At 36.0% G+C, this 21,714-nt stretch overlaps 1 pseudogene; it reads left to right on the top strand.

Annotated features, from left to right (window-relative positions):
* LOC143641076 (T-box transcription factor TBX3 pseudogene) overlaps positions 1–19,003 on the top strand; it is a 74,320-nt pseudogene extending 55,317 nt beyond the window's left edge.
* Positions 19,004–21,714: the final 2,711 nt, after the last annotated feature.

Genomic DNA, 21,714 nt, shown 5'->3' on the forward strand with positions numbered 1-21,714 from the left:
TTTTCAAGGTCCAGATTCCCATCTTTGAAACAGAAGAGGCTCAAGCAATTGAATCCCTGAAGTTTTTAATAACAAAAGTTTGATTTTCAAACTCTTAAGAAAAAGATTCAGATTTTTATTGCTTTATTGTATAAGTACATAACCAATATTGTAAATTAAAGAGTTTTTTTTTTCAAAATGGTGATATTTTCTTCATTACCTGGATGACAATTTCAGCTGCTTTATAAACTTGCCAACATAACACTAAAGCAATTTCCATGAGGTTAAAGAAAACAATAAGAACCACACCAAAATAAAGAAAAAGAAAATCAACATAAGAACAGAAAACATAAAGTTCACATTTCCAAGAGAACTGAAAGAAATGCCATGATATGAAAAGAATATATATGAACTAAACATAGTGTGAAATGAAAAAAATATAGGGAATTAACAACCAAATTAAAAAAAATCTAAGGAACAGTAGAGAACCCTAGGTAAATAAAGAGTAAAATTTTTTAAAACTGGAGAATGCCTTGTTTATTTTATAAACTTATAAGTTTGACCACAGGGAATAATGCAAATGCCTGATCAATTTTAGGGGCATTTTAAATTTTATTTTTAAATAAAATGAGGGGGCTTATTGAATGCCTTTGTTGAAAATATATGTAATTAAAGGGATTTTTTTGTTGTTTCTTATTGTTCTACATTTTCTTGGCATCTGACATACTGTGGTCATTTTCAAGTAAAAGATCTTATATGTAAATTCATTTAGAAACAACTATCTACATGAATTCAAATGAGAAAATATTCTTTGTAAAATGTTTTAGAATATAGACAAAATATTGGAAGAAACCAGAGCACAGGGACGTATTTGATATGCTCCTGGGTTCAATTCCTCACTCTTAAAATTACAGAAAAAAATGCAATCAAGCAGAATAACACTTTCTAGTTCATTTGACAGAGCTGAACAGACAACTAAATGAAGTAAGATTTTCTTTTACATTGTGTAGCATTATATTTATTAAAAGATTAAAAAAAATCTCCTTATGACTTTGAAAAAATGGCCTATTATATTAGAGTGATACAATTTTTTAAAAAGCTTTCCTTATTGTGAAAATGTATTATTTAAAATGGAATCATTCCTATCCACATGCCCTTCAATGGAATCCAGGGATCATGAGAAAGAAAGAAAAACCCTCCTTTAGCAGAATCCTGCCTGCTGCAGAAATAATCTCAGAGAACCAGCCCAGTGGAACAATCTGCCATACCTATAAGAATATTTTTACCTTGCAGTTTCCTACAGAGTTGCTAACTATGAAACTATGACTGTAAGATTAGCTTTACATATTTACTGCTGCCACTTGCCAATCAGAGTTTTCCAGCTTCTGCAAGAACCAAAAGTGCCAAAGAACTTGACTTCAAAATAACTTGCATAGATTTCTATGCCCTGATCTGACCTTTGTCCTTTCTTCTCCAAACTTCCCAGCAACCATTCTACCCTAGGTATATATGTCACAGATTGAATTCATATTCTTTATTCTCAAATTAAAAAAAATGTTCTTATTGAAAATTCATCTCTATTTTTAAAATTTTTGACACTGTCACTAAGTTCATTAAATAAAAACCTTAAATCACTTGTTGAATCTCAATTGCAAAAGTATATTTTAATCCTTTCATATGATGCAAGTATGATAAATGTCGTTTAGTTTCAGTGTCCTAAAGGGCTGTTAAATATTAATTCATGAAGGGACACATGAGAGTAAGTTTCTAAAAATAAACATTATGAGAGTACTGAATTTTATAAATTCATATCTCTAATATATTTTGATTATGATTATAGGAAGAAAAAGTAGGTTCTCAGGTTACAAGTAAAAGCAATTAAATTGCTATTTTACCTTCTGTTCAAGAATATTTTAATTTTATACTCTCAATTATTTTCTATAGAAATTAAAACATTCCCATAATTTTTAAGAAAATAATTTAGGTGTTTTTTTCTACATTTTTTGTTGCAAGTAATATCATGATATAATTATAGATGTTAAAATAATAGTTTCTTTATTCTAGGAGACTCCAAGGGATTTATATATTTCCACTCCATTCCTGAGCCACTGGTTTCCAGGTGTATCAAGGCAGCCTCATATTCTGGAAAAAAATTATGTATAATTTATTTATTTTAATCATGGGCTAAATCAAGCAGTAAATCACAAAACAGAATTGCTGAAAGAAATGGGGCAAAGGCAAAATTCTTAAAAATATATATTTCTATTAGGGAAAAATAAGTGAAAAAATATAATAATTTCTATATTGGCTACAAGAACCTAACCTCTTAGAAAATACACTGCTGAAATATTATTAACATCTTTGATGATTTCACAAATATTTACTGAATATCTACTTAGTGGTGGAGATTGGAATATAATAACCAACTTCAGGCTTCACAAAACATAAAGTTACAAATCCTGGCAATTGCATAGAATTGGAGAACAAAGCAAAATTTTTAAATACTTGAAAAATTTACCTTATTAAACTAGGGAGCTAAGAATTTGCTAATAAAAAGCAATTAGAGCAAATAACTAGGAAATATGTAATCAACAAGTAAAGACATGTACTTTTCAAGGGCACAGTAACAAAAAAAAACATAAGTTCAGGTGGAAAATAAATCCATATGTGTTCAAAGGACTGAGAAGAGTATTCTAGAAAAAGTGGTAACTGAGAAAGTGTATTAAAACATGTTTGGACCTACTTGAAACAAAAACAGAATAGGCAGGCAATTATCCACAGAAGGAAGAACCTAAGTGAAAGAATGGAAAAAAGACTGAATTCTGCACAAATAAATGGTAGAGAAAGTATCTCTTCAGACCATGGGAAATGTTTAGATGTATGAGTATTTGAAAGAGACAAGCTTTAGATAATCATCTTCCTTATACTCAACAGTGAATTCATTAATTCACATCTAATAAATAACTAATAATATGCTATTTAATTCAATACAAATAACTTCTGTCTTCTGTTTCATGATGGCACCCATCTTCTTTTCTGTAGTTGTTCTTACAGTACAGTGATTTATGAAATTCACTTCATGTCTGTGTATTGAGTTCTCTCATATCTTGTTGTGGTGTCTCATACTGTCAACACAAAAATGACCAGACTGTGTTGGCCTTGATAGTTTAGAGCAGAGGTTAGGATGGTAGAAGATAGCACAACACTTACTGTTCAGAGTCACATAATTGTGGAATGTGTTTTTGTGAGTTAATGTCTTCATCTTTGAGAAATTAGTTTGTAGAAACAAATTTGAAATTTTAAAAAAAAATCTGATAATATAGTTTAGTTATTGATTAAGAAAACATAATTGTCAGAGAAATAAGCTTTGGTTTTTGAATTATATGAGTGATTACAATTTTTATGCAAGACCTATGCTAATCTCCAGATGGTCAAGAGCTTGAAATACACTGTCTATATGTACTATATAAATAATCCTCTTTAAATTTGTCTACTATGTCTTTATTACATAAATTGAAAATTTTTATAAAACAAGGATCTTTTCCTTCATTAGAAGAAATTCAGTACTGAAGAAAGAGAAATCCAGAATATCAAAAGTTAGAAGGAAACTAGCCATTATTTCCCTTTTATAACCCCAAACACCCTGATTAAATTTAAAAAAAAATTATGCACTCATAGTGATTTTAAATAACAAAAGTTATATAGAGAGATGTCTACTCTCTGCTAAAAGTATGGAAGATAATATATGTCAATATATTTCCTCATTGACATATAATTATATGTCAACATCCATGTATTATCTTCTATACAATATCTATATTAACAAAGTAAGAACTAAGAAAACAGTAACTTTAAAAATTTTATGCAACATGTTGCTCAATAGATATTCATTGAAATATACATATAAACCAAATAATTTGTTGTATATAATTGTTAATGTCTTTTTTTAAAAGAGAGAGAGAAGAGAGAATTTTTTAATATTTATTTTTCAGTTTTCGGTGGACACAACATCTTTATTTTATTTTTATATGGTGCTGAGGATCAAACCCAGTGCCATGAGTGCATTACTGCTTGAACCACATCTCCAGCCCTGTTAATGTCTTATATATGAATTTGTCCAGATTTTTAGGAGCAGCAAATGAATTATGAGTGTTTTAACTTCCCCCCAAACAAAGGTGCCATTTTCCTTTGGAATTTCTTTGTGCAAAGGCCCCAGTCAAAAATTGCCCCATTGTATGGTGCCACCTTGTTCAAAGGGAAATTCCTTGCTCGCAAAGGAATTTTATTAGTTCTAATGTTGGGCTCAAACATCTGTGGCCCGTGAGGTAGAGTAAAATTACAGTTGTAAGGTGATAAAAGCTAATTGGGCTTCTTTTACCCTCAGCTTCTTTTTTATTCATCTTGAAGACGCTTTCTCACAATAAATCCCTCTCATGTTTAACCCTATATAATACACATGCAGAGTTCGCTCATGGTATGGTCACGCTTTCTCCACAGAGGCAGGCTAAACCACCAAATCCTGTATTTTTCTCTACTTTTGCATCCGTTCATTTCCTAAAACTAAACGGAATTTTTTTTTCAAATTTCAAGTTTGTTTCTACAAAAGAATTTCTCAAAGATGAAGGCATTAACTCACAAAAAACACATTCCCCTCATTGACCAGTTTGTATAGTCCTGAAAAGAGCATTGTGCAAGATGTGACATAATTGCCAATTAGAAATGTGAAAAATATTGGTAATCTTGATTATAATGGTGATAATTTTATATGTGTGTATCTATATATTATATTATACTTGTATATCAGAAAACTATAAAGAGCATTTGTGGTCTCAGAGCAAATAAAAATAAATAAAGAAATAAAACTTAAGGTGATATTGATTCCTAAGTAATTATTTTGAAAAGAATCTACATTATAAAACATAGCATAATTATTAATAATATAATATCCATCTTTAGAAATGCCTGTATGATAAGTATTACAGTGACCTGTATTAGTTTCCTATTACCATTGTAAAGAAAAATCACCATAGCATGTTTATCTTAAACCTTCAATGGTAAGAATTCCAAAATGAATTTTATAGTGATTAAGGCAAGATGTAGGCAGAGCCAAATTCTTTCTGGGGGCAGAAGTAGAAGCTCTTTCTTAGCCATTTCTGCTTTCAGGTGCTCTCTACATTTCTTGAGTTCATGCCCTTTCTTCCATCTTGAAAAAATATAACTCTGATCTTTGCCTTTGTAGTCACATTTTCTTTTCTCTATCTTGACCCACTCACATTTTTTCCCTCCTGATCTCAAGATCCTTAACTTAAGCACATCTGCAAATTCCCTTTTTCATGGGATATAGTCATCCATTATAGGGATTAGAATGTGAGCATCTGGGTGACGCCATTAATTTATCTACCACAGTCTTTAAGATGTATTACTCCAATTACATACTTAAAAGAATAAAATGAAATAGAACTTTTTCTCCTCATTTTACATATGAGCTAATGTAGGCACAAATCTAACAAATGACTGACTCTCTCTATTTCATCTACAATCTCATCTTTTCACTTGAAAAATCTGCTGATTCCAGTCTTTCCTACTGGGAAATTAGGAACACACACACACACACACACACACACACACACACACACACAAATCTACATTTCAGACTTCCCATTTGTTTTCAAAGATGTGTATTAGGATGATGAAACTAATGGTCAGCTCTACTCTCTGTATGGTCATCTCTCCAATGGCTACAACAGCAACATCTCTGAACTTGCAGAAATTCTGGAGAAGCAGGTGGGCTATAGCAACTGTTGACACAGGGACATTCTAAAGTTCAGAATCTCTTCCTTCAGTAGAGACTTCTGAGTTTCTCTTTTTGGTGACATATTTTTAAAATCTCCCCTGTCTCTTATCTTCTCTCTAGACATTTCTGTGGAAAAAGCACTTTAAATTTGCTGTTTTAGTAACTACATTGAAATGTTTTTCTTTGAATAATTCCTGCTGAGCCCTCTTGTGGTGGCCACAGGGCAACACAACCTTTCAAACACCTATCCAGTGTGCCTGAATTGTATACTATCTGACAGCACTTCACAAATCAGCCGTTGGGTTCCATTCGACTATGACATTAAGTGGAATATAGCTCTTAAAAGACTTGTATTCTTGGGTAAGCATTAACATTATTCTCCTATGACTTGCCCTTGCCACAATAATGCACAAGCATAATAATGGAAAACAAAATCTAGGTTATACTAGTCTATGCCATTATTACATAAAATCAACATTCCAGTTCAATTCTAACAATAATATAAAGTGTGTGTGTATGTGTGTGTGTTTTTGTGTGTGTGTGTGTGTGTGTGTGTGTGTGAGAGAGAGAGAGAGAGAGAGAGAGAGAGAATTTACATTAAACACACACATATACCCAAATTCATGTGCATACATGCACACACACACACACACACACATACACACAAACACACATTATTGGATGAAAGCTATCTTGATACAATTAACCTCAACTGAATTAAATCTATGTGGACCACTGCTTTTATCTCAGCCTGGTTATGGGGTCCTCTTCTGGAATGTTCTTCCCTCCCGCCCTTTCCTTAGGACTACACAAATGCCTTAACACAACTCTATGGATATACTTGTTCAACATTGTCTGGTTCGGTTAATCTGCCTGATTGAAATTACACTATAAGCAACTTGAGAGCACAGTTCATACATTATCCATCTACATACCATATATAATTTCTGAAATATGATAGAAGTTAAAAAATAATGGGCTGACTGTAACAGGCTTTCATTCACACTGTAGATACCTGAGGTCAAGGCCAAATGTAAAGCCTACAGGGGAATCTGATAAGGCATCCAGGCTTGCTCTGTGTCCTCACCCCATTATTGGACTCAGTCCTTCATCACATGAGTGGATAGATTTTTTTTATTGCCACTCATTTTCCAATTCTAGCATCTACTTTCCACTCTTGTTTTCTATCTCAGAAATATTGCTCATGGAAATCTAGAGCTGTTCAGGTTTGGGGCTAGAAATTGAATAAGATGGTTTAAAAAATGGTAGACTATTATGAAGCAATCCAGAAAATAAGTTAAATGAATAAATAAGCATTTATTTTCAGAGTCCCTATAGAAATACTTTTGACAAGAAAAAGAAAACATGAACACAAACAACAAACAAAAAGACAAAATGAATGTATACTGCTACAGAAGCAAGAAGGCAAGCAATAAACCAACCTACATTTGCATTCGTTTTGTTTGATAGAATTGCAACTTGAGAACCCTGCTGGCCAAATGAGGCCTCACACAGATCCCATTATGTAATTCACTGATTACTTGGTTCAACCCACTTGAGGCACTAAAATCTTGGCCGTGATATTAGGTTGGTTGGTTAGTCAGGTAGCTTTCATTAATAATACCTCAAGGGGTTACAGCTTTTGGCAAGAACAGAACTATTTCTAGCTTAATTGTCATATAAAGTTTTCCAAAAAGCACAGCAGCCACTGACCTTAGGCTGCTTCCTGTGACACACTTTTCGACATCCCTCCCTAGTGTAATAACATACCCTGAACTTGCCATTTAACAGCTTAAACCCACAGTAGACAGTCCTGTCACTACTGTCATTTTACTTTACCTGCAAAAAGAAAAATAAAGGTCAGGAGTGTCCCTCAGACTTCTGAACCCCCATTTTTTTCTGTCTGAGTCAACCTCCATTAGCTTCTTTTTTTCTCTCACAGAATGGAGATTCTTAGCTCTGAGCAATTCAAACATTTGTCTTCCTCAAAGCCTTGAAATCCCCTCACTTTTATGTTTTCTTCTTCCTTCAAACTATCAAACAATTCCACATGTAATCTTTCTCAAGTTAGTGTTTGTTATATTTTCCTCCCACAAGTTCCATAAAGCAAAGAACATGTATGTATCTTACTGTTTATTGTGCATGGGGACACCTCTATCTTGTTCCTATTCACTTACCAAACTGGTGGTTCTAAGAATCCTATGGTATGTAAAGTCACCACAATGCAATGTGTGATACTATAGCCTCCTACAGAAGGTGATGAATTCAGGAGAACCACACATCATTTCAACAGTATTTTCACATTTTTTAAAATTCCTAGGAAGGTTAGTCAGAAATTGTGAAAAATGCTAAAATTCCAAGAGAACTTGACTTACCGTCATTGCTTTCTGCTTTTTGCAAAACCCAAAACCTATTGGACCCCTCTGGCTGGAATTATTTTCTTTAAAAGAGTCTCATGTGGAGGCTCTTTCCAATCAGCCATAGCCAAATTGGCCAAGTGTTCTGCCAAAGAGTGAAGGCATTCTCATCTGTGCACAGGTAATTCCTTTAAAAACTCATGCCAAAATGAATAGTAGTGATTCCCTGCTCAAATATGTTGGCCTATTTTTCTCAAAATAAATCATTAGAATAGAAAAGAATTGTAGAAAAGAGAAGAGAAATGAATTTCAAAGATATGTTTGGTCAGATTTGAAACACTGAATTTAATGATGCCCCACATTCCCTATAGATAAATTAAAAAAAATGTATTAAAGCATCAAATAGGTGTAAGGAATAATGACATAATTCTACCTGCCTACTTCCTTATTGTGAACATGTGAAGTCTTTTGAACAGGAGCTATGAAACTATATAAAATTGATTTAGCCTTAATAGAAAGGTGATCTTTGCATCTACCAATTGTATGATCAGGAATTATAAAACAGTATGGGAGGAGAAGATACAATAATCTTCATTTACTTCACAGACTTAAAATGTCTGATGAAGAATTAAATTTGATCTTATGTTTGGCTACCCTCCAAATATAAAATAAATGTAATCTTATTCCCTATTTACATGTCTTCTTTGCTAGAAGATTGTCCCAGACAGGGAGTGGTGGCTCATGTCTCTCACCTCAGGGACTAGGGAGTCTGAGGCAGGAGCTTTGAAAGTTCCAGGTTCTCCTGGGAAATTTACTGAGACCCTGCTTCATATAAAAATTGAAAAAGGCCTGAAATATAGCTCAGTGGTAAAGCACACATGGGTACAATTCCCAGTACCAAAAAAAAAAAAATAATAATAATAAATAAATAAATACAGTTGTCCCATCAGCCTTCTTAGCAGATATCCCTCATTTTTTCCTTCTATCTTTGTTGTATTGGCTATTAGAAATTGGAAACATTGCAGGCATATAGTGAATATCATATGCTATAGTAAACTTTATATGTTGTGGAATTCTTAGAATAACTGAAAAAATTATCACCTTGATATATCTAGATACTGATTCTCATTCAATATCTGTGTGGTTTTGTCTGAAGATAAGCCATTGTAATGGTTAAACATGCTGACATTGAACAGTGTAGTACCTGACATAATAGACAGACTTTGAACTCAGCCTCACACTTTGCACAATAATTTTTATTCTACTTCACCAATAGGCCAGCTGGATTTCAGTCATGATTTTAAATCTCATCTCCCCTGGCCCATCATTAAGATATCTTCTTGTATAACTTGAATTTTGGGGTAGCAGGATTGTAAAATATAAGGAGGGAGTTAAATTAAGCATTCAGAAGTAGTATAATAGTCCTCTAAGTTCAAAGAGTATACTTGAGGTTTCTACTCCAAGAAAAATGTTTTTGAGACTTATCACAACACTATAGGGATTGAGTTCAGAAATATTTAAAAAGTACAAAGTTACATGGCAGACAGATAATAACACCTAACTAGGAAGATTGGTTGTTTTCAGGTAAATCATCCAATGCCATTTACAGACATTCATCTATTATTTATTAAGGTACTAACTTATACAGGAGTCATGAAGCTTTTGAGTGTTCAGATGTATAAGACATATTTATATGAATTGTTCTTTTTTTATATTCCCAATTTCATTCCTCAAATACCCTCTAAAAGCTATTACATTTTATTGAATTACTTATTGAGCAGTCAAGCTCGATCTTTTTACCATCTTACATTCTAAGGGCATGCCATATTGTCTTAACCATCTTATGTTTTATCCACTTTGTATGCATAGCTTATTATATTTATGAATTTATATTTGCATATGCGATCAATTAAAAACCACCAGCACACAATGCAATATGATATTTTAACTCAATTTCACTTTCAATTGGTTCCACGTTAAATATTAATTCAGTTTAATGTGAGTGCACAATAGTGTAATTACATCAAGCAAGAACAGACAATCTATTTTTTGAACATGTAGAAGATATATATATACATGTCTACTTTCTTACTATAAAAAAATACTGAAAGCTGTCATGCATTGAATGCTCTTTTTTGTGTTCCTCTAAGTCACTTCATCAAGGAATAAATTGCGATAGTTTCAAATAAATTTTCACAGAATCATTTGGTCACTTTCCCCCCATAAATTCAAAATCAAGCCTCTGAGATTATTCACGGCAGAGGTTGAAAATTGCTTGCAAATCTGGCCTGGAACTTGTCTCTGGATGTGTTTGGTTTATCTGACACACAAAAAAGGGCCTGACATTTTAATATTCGATTACTTGCATAAAAGTATAAAGCAGACATCTTGCACCTGGCCCACACTCCTGCCTGTCAAAAGTTGGCTGGATTTAGGTAGCCAGAGACTGACCCCATTTTAACAGAGGACATATAGGCAGTTTGCTACAGCCCTACTGCATTTCCTAATATGATGCTTGCGTGATAGAATTTATAATATACTGTATCCTGCCTCATGGGACAATTTGTATTTGCTTTACTTAAACTTTAATATCCATATTGTGTAAAAACACAAAATGCAGAATATTTAAGTGAAGAAGAATTGTGTCATTGCTAGCTGAGAAGCTATACTAGAACCATGACAAGCAGAGGGACTCTTCTAGAATCTGTGCCCTTTATCTGTTCCTATGATTATCAAGTGAAAGTACCACACATTTTAGTCAGCTTTGCAACACTGAGCAACATACCCTACAAAAAAAATAGAGGAGGAAAAGTTTATTTTGTCATATGGCTTCAGAAATTCAGACCATGATGGCTGACTTCATAACTTGGGCCTGAGGTGAGAGAGAAAATATTATAGCATAAGGGCATGGCAGAGGAAAGCAGCTTAGGACATGAGTGCTAGGACAAGAAGAGACAGAGAGAGAGAGAGCTTCACTCACCCAGGACAAAATATTAACCACAAAGTCACACCATCAGTGACCTACTTCCTCCAGCCACACCCTACCTGCCTTCATAACTGCCAAATTAATCCCTCAGTGTATTAATCCACTGATTAAGTCACATATTCAGAATTTAATAGTTTCACCTCCAAAAATTTTTGCATTGTCTCACACATGAGCATGTGGGGAACATCTCATATCCAAACCACAACAACATGTTTGTTCTTCAGAATGCTTCACTGTGTCTCAACCCACGACACTTCCCCTACTTTTTTCAATTCAGTTTAATGAGGAACACTGTATTTACAAAACACATTGTATCATTGAGCCAATACTATGTAATACAGCTAAGGGAATTTAAAAGAAATGTTTATTTTTAGCCTCTAGGAGATTGCAGTAGGATGGGAACATAAAACAGGAAATATTTTACATCAGGAAATGCTTGATAATTGTACTGTGTTTTTCCTCAACTCATTACATATTGAAGTGATTTCAGAGAAACTTGTGCATGTTGAGTTTTTCAATAAACAGCTATGAGTCTGCAAGTCCATCAGACTGCCTGTGTGAGCTTCATTCCTTTTGTTGAAGAAGTGTCTAGCCTAGGTTTTAAGAGCACAGAGTAAGAAAAGAGGTGACCTGGGTTGGACTCCAGTGGTGCTATTAGTTTTGAGCCCTGGTGTAAGGCACCTATTGCCTCTGGACCTCACCATCAACCTCTTAAATTCAGACAACTACAACAGCATCTCCATAATAGGATTGTTCAACAGATTAAATAAGCTAATATTGTAGAAAACTCAGAATAGGGGCTGACATATAATTAGTATTAGGTAAGATCTTATTAAAAAAACAAAGCATCAATAAATTCCTCAGTATATCCAAATAGGTGATTAGCCTTAAATTTTTATCTTTGATTTCAGGTTCTGACTTGATAACATCAAAATATGTTAAATGTGAAGCAAATAAATTAAAATTGATCTTATTTATTTATTTATTTATCCTTACTGGTATTTGAACTCAGGGGCACTCCACCACTGAGACATATCTGCAGCCAAATTTTGTATTTCATTTAGAGAGAGGGTCTCACTGAGTTACTTAGTACCTCTCCATTGTTGAGGACCACTTTGAACTCATTATCCTCCTGTTTAGCCTCCAGAGCTGCTAGTATTACAGCAGGCATCAATATGTTTGGTTTTTAGTTGATTTAATTTTTAAGATATGATTAATACTACTGTATACCATTTTTAATTATCAAAAATATAAACTTATACATGGAAATTCACTGTCTAAAATTACATCCCTTAAAGTTTCTATTCAATTTTTAAAATATAAACAGTGCAGCTTATAATTTCCTACATAGCATAAGTTCAGAAATTGGGAGTTTCTTGAAAAACTTATGCTGAAAATATATGTTGTTAATCAGGAAGCAAAATATCTTATCTGTCTCATCAGTGGTTGTCATAGCTCTTTTCTAAAATAATTTTACTGTGAACTTTATCAACATTTTAAAAAGTTACTAATTATGTTGTGTTCTTTCTGGGGACTCAACTTCAAATAAAGTGTTACTTCTTTAAAACTGTTCTCACATACTTTGTAGTTAATATGGTTTTGATATCCTCAGATATTAAAAATATTCTTCCTAGACAATTTTAATTTGCTACTAATCTAGGGTGATGAAATATCCAAAAATGTTGAAATGCCTTACAAAAACCAGTGACCTAATTTTATGTGGAAATATAATTTTAAACTAGTGTAGTTCTGATCTAGATTATATTTTTCCTGCAAAAATTGATTTTGAAATGAACACCATGAATCCTTAAGAATTATTTACAAAGAGGACTTGGTTCAAAAAATTTATAAATGAATACATGATGGAGTAGGAAAATAATACAGACTGTATCTGTCTTAATGCCTTTATTTAAAGGAAAAGAACTTTAAAGAACATTGTAAGTTGTCTGAAGTTTATTCAACAAGGCAGTGAACAACTTAAACTGGATGTAAATAAATCTACTGCCTAGTTTGTCATTAAAAATATTTAATGTATAGTAAAATGTTAAACAATTCTCTAGTCCAGAAACTAGAACAGTATTTGGATACTATGTATAGCAATATTTTATTTACTACTTTTTAAAAACACTGGAAATCATTAACATTGATGACCTTTTAACAGAAAAACACTAATCATAAAAAAATTATTGTCAGGTTAAAGATTATATTGGCCCATAGATTCATAATATTTTCTGCAGTTATTTTTAATATTAAAGATTTTACACTCAAATATCTCAGTAAATGAATCTCAAATATTTTTAATTGAGGGACAATTTTATTCTTTCAAAATACTCCAAATTTAGCTTACTACCTCATTAAATACACCATCATTTTCATATCTTCCACCATATCTCAAAATTTTTAAAGTAGTGATACACACACACATACACATACACACAAGCAGACTCATTGTTTAAAGGACACATTAGTCATACAGAAATTAAGTGCAACATGAAGGAAAAAGAGACGCTTTTCATGAAAAATAGTCTTTGATGTACCACAATTTAATGAAAAGTTATGAAATATAGGGAACCATAAAAAAATTTAAGTTAGTTTATTATCCATCCACCACTGATAACACTATAAAAATTTTGCTGATTATTCTCACAGCATATTTATCATCTATGTGTATTCCTGTATATGTGTCTGTGTGTGTTATATGTTAACAGAGGATGATATAGTAAAATCTCAATGCATGACAGTTGATTTCTTTGTTCAAGGAGGATATGTGTACTTTTTAAGACTTGAAATACTTTCTGGAGGATAAATATACTTTTTCTACAATTTTAAAGGGAGTTTCATAGTTACTTATGTCTATTCTACATTTAAACAATTTGATAAAGTGTTTATAATGTTTTACATTTAAAATAATGGATTTGTTTATATTAATTTACATCCAGTTACAACTGGCCACATTTTATGAATTTATAATTTTGGTCTAATCACTCATTTTGTTGGATATTCACAGGACTGTTCTCTAGGTGATGAGGAACCTACCCAGTCCTCCCCCCACTTCTTACTTGCAGTTCTCAAATTGATAGTAGAGTTGTTGGAAATGCAATATCCTCTGATGAGGAGGCTGGGGACAGCACACTGGGTTCTGTTACAGTAATCTCATTCCTAAAAAGTGCACAAACTTCAACACTTTGTCTCAGCATTTTATGTTGTCTAAGGGCATAAAATCCAGGCGAACAACTTAATGAGGTCTCTCTGCTGTGATACAAGTGGGCCATCTATAGATGAGGCTCTTCCTGTATGAGTCAGCTTTCCTTAGCCTCAGGAACCAGTTTAAGATGAATTTTAGGCTTTTGTTGTTGCTTACAATGTAGCTGTAAGCACTAAATCTACTTCATGTAACTTGTTGTGAGCATGGGTCTTTTGTCTTTGCAGACAAGTTGGTAACCATTTCAGTTAATCTGCTAAAGGACATCAGGAGACTGCTTTTTATTCATGCATTTAATAAATATTTTAGTGTATACAGTTTGTGAAAGTAATTTTCCTAGATGGTGAAATTAAAAAGAGATTAAAACAAACAAACAAACAAAAACAATAAACAAACACTGCCAGAGCAACAGTTAACACTTCCCCATCATAATTTACATTCTGATAAATATATATGATGAACAACAAGATAAGTTAATATATGATATGGCATTCAGGGTTGATTAGTACTATGAATAAAAATAAGGTAGAATAAACAAGAATTATCAAATAACATTGTTTCTGAGGTAGTTTATGAAAGATTTTCCAATGAGGCAACATTTGATCAGAGATGTTAATGAAGAGATGAAATTAGCAATATTTCTACCATGAATCCTATAGTGCCATAGAAGGCAATGGTGATAATAGCCACATAAGTGAGAAGCAGATGGTTTTTCAGTGAAGTCTTCGGGAAAGAACCCAGCTGTGGCTTACATATTGCTTGCCATTTTGTGAAATACTGGTCAAGGGACTAAAGTAAGGCAGGCCTAGATTCCTCACTCATAGAAAGCATGGTATGAGATGCTATGAAATATGACTATCTTACAGTACTACATTTGTAATTAGCAATTGTAAGCTAATATACATCTTATCACCTGAATGTGGTGAGTTGACAAAACATATACCTAAAAATGTAGAAGAGGCTTTGGAATTGGGCTATGAGCAAAGTCTAGAAAATGTCTGAGGATCATTATGTAGAAATACTAAATTTACTTGAATGAACCATTAATAAGTGTATGGTGGGTTGAGGTCTCAAAAATCATGTGAGGTACACTTTTTGTACAGTGACAGAAAGCTTAGTAAAATTGCCTCCTGCAGTTATATGGAAAAGTTGTGGATTTCTAAGCAAAATATGGAAGGTGCATTTGATTTTTTTCTCAATACAGCAAAATGTGAAAAATAAAAAGATAACTTGAATTAATAGAAATAAAAGCAGAAAAAGTACAGGTCTTGATGGTTTTCAAAGTATTTTGCCTCTCAGGTGGCAAAAGAATTACAATTCAGAAATGTCTTCTAAAATCATTGCATAGTAAAACCTAAGGGTGTATATATAAAAAGTCTTTCACCAGAACTTCAGAAATATCAAAAGGTCAGTGTATTCAGTTACACTAAGGGTCCTTACAGAGATCAATAAGGTTCCTGGCAGGTCCTCTAAATCAATCCCAAGATGGAGGGGCTTGGATTTAAACCCTCTGAGCAGAAGATGAAAGGGAATTACATCAAAATTTTTATGACTGCATTTTTATTATTTGTACTAATGAATTACACCCCACTGAAATCCCTAGCAGATCCAAAAATTTCTTGAGAAAATGATTTTAGCAGACATATTGCCAGCTTACACCAAAAGAGACAGAATGATCATAGACTACTCAGAAACAATCAGAAGCTACCTTAACTGAGAAAGGATGACTGACAGAATGAAACCAAGACACAAGATGGCAGAGTGGAAAGTTGTGGAGAATTTATGTAAACCTTGAAATCTAATAAAGAATGTCCAACATTTACCCAGCTAGACTTCTGGACTGTTATTAAACAGGGACTCCCTGTTTTTCCCTCCCATTTCCCACTTCTTCAACTGGAACATAATACCTCATGTTCAATGCTTGCCCTGCCATTGAACAGCACTTTGTTTGATGACTTGTCTCTCTTGCTTAGAAATCAGTTTTGTTCGGGAGTTATACTTTAATAAATATACTCATAAATCTAATTTGCTCCAGTTTGACTTACGTGATGAAATTTAGATGAAGCAAATGAAATGAGGCTTGGGGGAATCTTAGGATTTAGTGGCTGGATTTTGCATGTGGGAAGAATTGGATAGATCTATGCTAATGAAGCAGGACTCTGGATCTGGGTCCTTGCCCTTCCTGCCTCTCTTTCCCACCATCTGCAACAGTTAGAAAAATCACTGGGCTATACTATTACTAACTCCTTTAATCTGGCAAGTTTAACTTTCTTTTCAGAGAGTCTCAGGTTTTCAAGATTTAAACAAAAAGAAAGAAAAAATGCATGACAATATGGTTCTTGCTTTTAGTAGAAATAGTTAGTTTGATTACTAACAGCAGCTACAGTATTGTTAGTCTTTAAAGTTTCAAAACCTAAGTGTTGTTTCAACAACTAAAACAAATATATAATGAGTGCTGAACTTGAAAAGGGATTGCATAGAGTAAATATGCATGCTGGGAATTGTCATTATCATCATTGTGGTTACATGATAAAGCCCACAAATTACTTATTTTGGAAATTTGACTTTGATCTGAAGCATACTGAAATAAGATTTGGAAGAACCTTGGGAGACAGTGGCTGCATTTTGCCTGTGGGAAGAGTGTGGATAGATAGGGCAATCATCTCAGTGTGAAAAATAAACACAGGTTGGGATGAGTCTCCATTAAAGCCATTTAGAAGCCAGAAAATATCATCTCATTATAATGATGTATGTCATTGCAAAATCTCTCTCTTTAAATGACTTACCATTTCCCTGAAGAACCTAACACTTTGTCAAGTAAAGAAAGATGGTGGTCAAGGAGGAAACTAATTCCATATGAGGGATAAAAAAATAAAAGAGCTAAAATATCCTGAAGAAACAGAATGTATTAGAATGAGAAATGAATGAATCAAACAGTAAAGGTGAGTAGGAGCCCTTCTTGATCTGTGATGTAAAATTACGGAACAATTAGAGTAGAGCATCACAGCTTCACAGAGAGTCAATTTGGGGTGGTGCGCGGCAGGGTTTTTCTCTTGGGTGTGAAATGATCATTCAGTGGAATGGTGTGTCTGACCTCAACTGTGAGGGAAGCAAACAGAACAAAACAACACGCGACTGTGTACACCCCATGCATGGGGTCTGTTATTTAATGTGGATTTGTTATGCAATTCAAAAATGCCTCAGTAAAATTTTTTTTTGGTTCTAAAAATTTGAAAACAACACCCCAAGGCTGCACAGACAGATCCTCATGCTTCTCCTTCCAAATAAACAACAAAGGCAAACTAAGGGTTGCAGTTGCCTACTCTGAGCAGGCTTTTTAAATTTTTTCTGGGCAGGACACTTGAAACATATTTTGAAGAATTTTTTTCCATTTTATTTTTAATGACAAACTGCACTGTGACTGGAGCAGAAAGGGAGAAATAAACCTTTCGAACTATAAACTCTTTTTGTGCCATTCAACTGCAAAAAAGGAATAAAAAATACCTAATTTTAAAAATATCATAATTATATTGAAAGGTGTTGGACTAGATCTGTGTCCCAGCGAGCCTGAGAGCGACGCGGAGGCCGAGAGCAAGGAAGAGTATGGCCCCAAGGCCTGCAACTCGGCCAAGATCACCACCACCACGTCGGAGGAGCCGTGCTGTGACAAGGACAGCCCGGCCATCAAGGCTCACCTCTTTGCGGCGGAGCCAGGCGGCCGTCCCCGGGAGAGCGGGCGACTGGACAAGGCGTTGCCGGACTCGCGTCACAGTCCGGCCACCATTTCCTCCAGCACCCGCTGTCTGGGCGCCGACGAGCTCCGGAGCCCGGGCCGCGAGGGCGCGGCCACCGCCAAGGTCGAGGAGGCGCGCGAGCTGCCAGGCAAGGAGGCGTTCGCGCCGCTCACAGTGCAGACCTACACGGCCGCGCACCTGGCTCAGGGCCCCCTGCCCGGCCTGGGCTTCGCGCCGGGCCTGGCCGGCCAACAGTTCTTCAACGGGCACCCACTGTTCCTGCATCCCGGCCAGTTCGCCATGGGGGGCGCCTTCTCCAGCATGGCCGCGGGCATGGGGCCCCTGCTGGCCACGGTGTCCGGGGCTTCTACTGGCGTCTCAGGCCTGGATTCCTCGGCCATGGCCTCTGCTGCTGCTGCGCAGGGACTGTCTGGGGCATCCGCGGCCACCCTGCCCTTCCACCTCCAGCAGCACGTCCTGGCCTCTCAGGGCCTGGCCATGTTGCCTTTCGGAAGCCTCTTCCCTTACCCCTACACGTACATGGCCACAGCAGCTGCCGCCTCCTCGGCTGCGGCCTCCAGCTCCGTGCACCGCCACCCATTCCTCAGCCTGAACAGCATGCGCCCGCGGCTGCGCTACAGCCCCTACTCCATCCCGGTGCCGGTCCCTGACAGCAGCAGCCTGCTGGCCACGGCGCTGCCTTCCATGGCGCTGGCCGCGGGGCCCCTGGACGGCAAGGCCGCTGCCCTGGCTTCCAGCCCCGCCTCGGTGGCCGTGGACTCGGGCTCGGAACTGAACAGCGGTTCCTCCACGCTCTCTTCCAGCTCTGTGTCCTTGTCGCCCAAACTCTGCTCCGAGAAGTAGGCGGCCACCAGCGAACTTCAGAGTATCCAGCGATTGGTCAGTGGCTTGGAAGCCAAGCCCGACAGGTCCCGCAGCGCGGCCCCCTAGACCCCCTCCAGAAAAGTCTCTTCATTCCAGTTCAGTCAAATCTGCAGCGCACTTTGTTGGATGTAAACAAAACCACGGGCGGTGGGGTTACTCCCTTCCTTTTGCAGTGGTGTCTGGGAAGGGGCACCGGGCTCCCTTGAGAGAATGTCCGAGAGACAGACCCTGTGTCTTGGCAAGGTTTATAGATCTCGGATCTGGCTCAGATTCGGGGGGCTCAGAAACCACCGTTGCATCGAGCCACCCGGTGGAAGCATCTGTGTACTGAGACTGCCATCCAGGCTGGTCTGGAAGCTGTGGCCCAGGAAGAGGTAGCTGAGCCCTCCAGGGGGGAGAGGTGTTGAGAGGCATTTCCCTCAATGTGGATTTATATGATCTATTTTTTTTCCTTTCACCGTGTCAAGTGGAAACAAATAAAATTTTTAAAAATCGGGGGCAAATGCATACATTAAACATGATTGTTTGTGAAGAGTGAAAAACTTCATAGTGACTTGCATATTGGTTCTCAATAAATTACTGAGCAGCCTTGTTTGGGGAGGGAGGTCCCTGCCATTCTTGTTTAGTCTATATTAAGGAAATCTGTGTCTTTTTAATATTCTTGTGATGTTTTAAGAGCCGTTATAGGTCTCTTCTTGCATGTTCCACAGTAGTATATTTGTGGTTTTTATTTTGAACGCTTGCTTTTAGAGAAAACAACATAACCCCATCCCCTCTCAACCTATGCTCTCAAGTCTGCAACCCCAAGGAAGTGGGGGGTGGGGGCGACACAGAAGAGGGGTGGGGGAAATAAAAACTGAATTTATTTTATCTGAGCTCTGTAGCTGGATTGACGTCCCTCTTCATCAGTTTGTTCTTTCCTGTATATGCAATAACAGGGTTTTAAAAAAATAAAGAAGAAGCGAGACCATTAGACAAAGTATTTATGTAATTATTTGATAACTTATGTAAATAGGTGGAATATGAAAATGCTTGGAAAATTAAACTTTAATTTATTGACATTGTACATAGCTCTGTGTAAATATGATTGCAATTGTCAGGTTTTTGTTCTTGTTTTCTTTTAGTCGATTTTATTTCCAGGTCACAGAATTGCTGTTCACACTTAGAGAACAGACTTTCTGCACCTACATCTACACACTTTCAAAAGAGTTGTCTGCAAAATTTATTTTTCTTTTTTAATGTCAAGAGTTGGTATGCGGGGGGGAGTGCTGTTTCCTATTTTAGCCAAATTTTGGGAGAAGTTAGCACTTCCCAGCTCCACTTGAAATTCCTGAAAATATAACACCCTGAGAGTGGTCCTGGGATTGGTGTGGGCTGGGGGGAGTGCAGAGACTGTGGTTTGACTTCCCAACTTTCCTTTCATATTTGTATCTGCTAGTCTCTGATTTCCTCCAAATGAAGTGGAATTTTAACTACTGTTGTCAATCTTGATGGCGTTTTGAATTGGTGCCTATAGAGAGAGTCTCAGTTCAAAATTCAGGTGCTGAGGGATGGTTTAAAGACAAAAATCCGTGAAGGTATGTTTTGTGTTATAGTTGGCGAGTTCTTTGGTTTTCTGTATTTTTTTCCTCTTTAAAACATCACTGAAATTTCAATAAATTTTTATTGAAATGTTAAAAAAAAAGAAAGGTGTTGGACTGGATTTAATCCTTTCCATTCCCAAATATTGGACTCAGTTCAGTTTCAAAAGCAATTAAAAATGTGGCAAATCCTTGGTCATTTTTTTTACCCTTAAACAGGGTCAGTTCTGAAGTTGTTGTCACATTTTAATGGGTTCAGACTCAGTTTATGCAAGAGACAATCAAATGTTTGCTTTTAACAGCCCTATAAAATGTAAGAGCTTTTAACCTTTTGAATGCATTAATAAAATGCTAATAACATCATGGCCGAGATCACATTTGGAGATCCCCAAAACTCCAAATGACTGTTGTGAAAAGAAAACAGAATTTTAATCAAATGATCTGTTATTTTAATGGCCACTTACAAAACAGGAGATTTATTGAGAAGCATAAAGTTTGTTTGCATGAGTGGAGGGAAAGCCTTTAAGAATTACCTTCTCCTGGTTCCCTCCACTCCCAGTTGCTTGCAACATAATACTACCAAGTATTTGCCAATGTGACTGAGTCTGCAGTCTTATTTCTCACAGAAAATAAAAAGAGAGGCTGGAGAGTGAAGATGGTGGTGCCAATTTGTCTGCCCAAGCTCTGAGTTTTGGATGCAGATTTTTTTCTGTCTTTCTTTCAGCTGAGAAGGATTTAGTGCAAATGTTTCTCCCTTCAGGGTGAGATATCCAATATCCATCCTGAGACCAGTCATCAGGCCAAACTTGCATGCAAAACTGCACAGGAGGGAAAAATTAAGTCTTCGGGTAACATTCTTGTCTAAATTTGCCACAGATTGCTAGTTTCCACTGGGCAATTATGGCTCTTTTTACCATTTCTGATTTCAAAACACATTGATTTTTTAAAAGTTATTCCTGATAACTTGAGAACCTTCGATCCTTTCCCCTTCCCCCAACTCTTCTTCCTCCCCTTTGAATCTCTGTTCCTCATTTCTTTCTATCCTGTCTAGAAGTGCTATCCAGTGACCCCTGGTTCTGATTAAAGTTTCTCAGGTGACCCCTGAATGCATTTTATTGCATGGCTGGTCATAAAATCTGCTTAAACAGCTGACTTATCCAAACTCCTGACTCTTCTGTGGATAGACCCACAGTCAAT

Source organism: Callospermophilus lateralis, unplaced genomic scaffold, assembly GCF_048772815.1.
Source record: "Callospermophilus lateralis isolate mCalLat2 unplaced genomic scaffold, mCalLat2.hap1 Scaffold_84, whole genome shotgun sequence".
Taxonomy (NCBI): domain Eukaryota; kingdom Metazoa; phylum Chordata; class Mammalia; order Rodentia; family Sciuridae; genus Callospermophilus; species Callospermophilus lateralis.